The sequence below is a fragment of the Mandrillus leucophaeus genome, unplaced genomic scaffold (assembly GCF_000951045.1).
Source record: "Mandrillus leucophaeus isolate KB7577 unplaced genomic scaffold, Mleu.le_1.0 Scaffold362, whole genome shotgun sequence".
Classification (NCBI taxonomy): Eukaryota; Metazoa; Chordata; class Mammalia; order Primates; family Cercopithecidae; genus Mandrillus; species Mandrillus leucophaeus.
In genome coordinates, this window is record NW_012103832.1 from 2,408,162 (window position 1) to 2,412,694 (window position 4,533).

The following is a 4,533-nucleotide window of genomic DNA, read 5'->3' on the forward strand; positions in this document are numbered from 1 at the left end:
GGACTGATCTTTGAGACAGAATATCAACAAAGAAATATCAAACCTAATTAATCTGTCCTACAGACCAAATGAACCACAGACACATACAAGACATTTCAATAAACAGCTACAGAATACATGTTATTTTAATCAGCACATAGAACATTCTCCAGGATAAAATATATATTAGGCCAAAGACAAGTCTCAAAAAATTTTTAAAAGTTAAAATTGTATCAAGCATTTTCTGACCACAAAGAGAATAAAACCAGGAATCAATGACAAGCGGATATTTGGAAGCTGTACAAAGACACAGAAGTTAAACAATTTGCTATTGAATGACAGGTCAATGAAGAAATTAAGAAATAAATCAAAAAGTTCATTGAAACAAATACAAAATGAAAACACAACATATCCAAACCTATGGTGCACAGAGAAAACAATGCCCAGAGGAAAGTTTATAGCAATGAATACCTACATCAAAAATGTAGAAATATTTCAAATTAACGACCTTACAGTGCACCTCAAGGAACTGGGAAAGCAAGAACAAACCAAACCCCAAATTATTAGGAAAAAAAAGAAAGAATAAAGATCAGAGTGAAACTAAACAAAACAGAGACGAATATCAATACAGAAGATCAACGAAATAGAAAGTTCATTGTTTGAAAAGATAAGCAAAATCAATAAATCATGAGTTAGATTACCAACAAAAAAGAAAGATGCAAATAAAATCAGAAATGAAAAAGGAGATGTTACAACTGATACCACAGAAATATAAAACAAAGGATTACTATAGACTATCATGACCAAAGATACATTAAAACATAGAAAACTTAGAAGAAATGAGTAAATTTCTGAACATATACAACTTATCAAGATTGAATCAGGAAGGAATAAAAAATATGAACAGACCAATAATGAGTAATGAGAATGAATCAGCAATAAACAGGCTCCCAAAAAAGAAAAGCCCATCACTGGATGACTTTACTGCTGAAGCTACCAAACTTAGAAGAACTAACATCAATTCTTGTCAAACTATTTCAAAATATTGACGAAGAGGGAATTATTTCTACCTCATTCTATGAAACCAGCATTATCCTGATACCAAAACCAGACAAAAACAAAATTAAAAAATAAAAACTGCAGGCCAATATCCCTGATGAACATAGTGCAAAAATCCTCAAAAAATATTAACAAACCGATTCCAAAAACACATGAAAAAGATGATAAACCATGATCAAGTAGAATTTATCCGAAGGAAGTAAGGAAACTTCAACACGTGAAAATCAACAAATGAGATATATCACATCAACAGAATAAAGGAAAAAAAAAACAAAAGATTTTAATAGATGCAGAAGTGTTTCATAAAATTCAACATCTCTTTATATTAAAAACTTCTAACAAATTAAGCATAGAAGGAACATACTTCAACATAATAAAGGTCACATATGACAAACCCACAAATAACATTATACCGAATGTGGAAAAGCTGAAAGACTTTAAGAACTGGAACAAGACAAGGATGCTCATTTTTGCCACTCTTATTCAACATAGAACTGGAAGTCCTTACCAGAGCAATCAGGCAAGATAAAGAAATAGAAGGCATTGAAATTGAAAAAGAGGAAGTCAAATTATGCCTTTTTGCAGATAGCATGATCTTATATATAGAAACACCTCAGGAATCCACACGCACACAAACACACACGAAACATTTACAACTGATAAACAAATTCAGCAAAGTTGTAGGATACAGAAGCATCATGCAAAATTTGTAGTATTTTTATAAACCCATAATGAATTAGCTAAAAAAAATTAAGAAAGCAATCCTATTTGCAATGACTTACAGAAAAAAAATAAAATTCCTAGTAAAAAATTTCTATAAGTAAAACTACAAAACACTGATGAAAGAAATTGAAGGGGGTAGAAACAAATAAAAAGACATCCTATGTGCATGAATCAGAAGAATTAATATTTCTAAATGACCATACTAGCTAAAGCAACCTAAAGATCAATGCAATCTTTACCAAAATACCAATGATATTCTTCACAGAAATAGAAAAAGTAATCTCAATATCTCTATAGAGCCATAAAAGACTGTATAGCCAAAGCAATGCTGAGCCAAACAAACAAACAAACAAACAAAAAACACTGAAAGTATCACACTATCTGATTTCAAAATATACTACAAAGGTATCATAACCAAAGCAGCATGGTATCAGCATAAAAACAGACATAAAGAGCCATGGAACAGAATAGATAAGCCAGAAATAAATCCACATATTTATAGCTAACTAATTTTTGACAAAGTTGCCAAACACGTACATTGGGAAAAGAACAGTCTCTTCAATAAATGGTGCTGGGAAAACCACATTCTCATATGCATAAGAATAAAATTAGATCCCTATCTCTTACCATATATAAAAATATATAGAGAATATATATAGAGAGAGAATAGAATAGAACACTATTCAGATATAAAAAAGAATGAAATCCTATCATTTTCAGTAATATGGATGAAACCGAAGGTTATTATGGTAAGTGAAAGAAGCCAGGCACAGAGAGACAATTATCATATGTTCTAATTCATATGTGGGAATATCCACTGTGAATATTTATCCAATTTTCTTTATCCATTTATCGGTTGATGGAAACTTAGGTTCATTCCATATCTTGGCTATTGTGACTAGTGCTTCAATAAACATGGAGGTGCAGGTATCCATTTCATGTACTGATTGTCTTTCTTTTGAATAAATACTCAGTAGTGAGATTACTGGATCATATAACAGTTCTAGTGTTCAATAGCAAAGTAGAGTAAATATAATTTAGAATAATTTATTATATATTTCAAAATAGCTAGAAGATTTTAAATGTCCCCAATACAAACTAATGATAAATGTTTGAGGTAATGGATACTCTAAATATGATACCCTGGTTGACTATTACACATTGTGTGTATAATGGTATCAAAATATCAAATATACCACATAAACATGTAAAATTATTATGTGCCAATAAACAAACCTATTTAAAATAGATTAAAGACTTGCATTTAAGACTCGAAACTATAAAACTACTAATAGAAAACATAAAGGAAAAGCTCCATGACAATGTCCGGACAATGATATTTTTAATATTACTCTAAAACCACAGGCAATAAAAATGAAAATAGGCAAGTTAAACTACATCAAACTAAAAACCTTCTTCACAACAAAATAAACAATTAGTAAATTAAAAAGACAACATATAGGATAGGAGAAAATATTTACAAACCATAATCTGAAAAGGGGTTAATGTTCAAAATACACAATGAACTCAAACAACTCAATAATAACAAAACAAATAACTTCATTCTAAAATGGGAAAAGGATCTGCATAGACATTACTCAAAAGGAGACATACAAGTGGCCAACAGGTATATGAAAATATTCTCAATATCATTAATAGTTAGGGAAATTGAAAACCTCAATGAGGTATCACCTCATACCTGTTAGAATGGCCATTATTAAAAAGATGAAAAATAAATGTTGACAAGATGCAGAGAAAAGACACAGTGTCCCACCAAAGGAATACTGATGGAAATTACTTGTAAATTACTACAGCCATTATGGAAAATCATATGGAGATTATCCTCAAAAAATTAAAAATAAAACTCCCGTATTATATCAATCAATCCTAGTACTAGGTATGTATCCAAAGAAAATGAAATCTATCTGTTGAAGAGATATCTGCATTTTTGCATTCATTGCAGCATTATTCCCAAGAGTCAAGATATAGAATCACCTAAATGTCTGTCAGGTAATGAATGAATAAAGAAAATGTGATATATACACCCTGTGGGATACTACTCAGTGTTTAAAAAAAGAAGGGTCTGCTGCCATTTTCAATAACATGGATGAACCTGGAGGATATTGTACAAAGTGAAATAAACCAAGCCCAGAAATACAAATATTGCATGATTTCATTTACATGTGGAATCTAAAACAGTCAAGTTCATAGAAGAGTAGAATTGTGGTTACCATGGGTTTTGGGAAAGAAAGGAGTGAAGAGATGTTGGTCAAAGAATAAGAAATTTCAACTAGACAGGAGAAATAATTTCCAGAGATCTATTGTACAACACAGTAACTACAGTTAATAACAATGAATTTTATTCTTGAAAATCACTGAAAGAGATTTTTAAGTATTCTCACCAAAAAGTAAAATGGTAGCTATATGAGGTAATGCATATGTTAATTAGCTCTATTTAGCCATTCCACAGTGTATTCATATTTCAAAATACCACACTGTACATCCTAAATACATATGTTTTTAATTGTCAATTTAAAAAATTAATTTTTTAAAATTAGGGAAATAAAAATTTTTAACATTTCTAATCAAGATAAGGGACACATTTAAAGCACTGTGTAGAGGGAAATTTATAGCACTAAATGCCCACAAGAGAAAGCAGGAAAGATCTAAAATTGACACTCTAACATCACAATTAAAAGAACTAGAGAAGCAAGAGCAAACACATTCAAAAGCTAGCAGAAGGCAAGAAATAACTAAGATCAGAGCAGAACT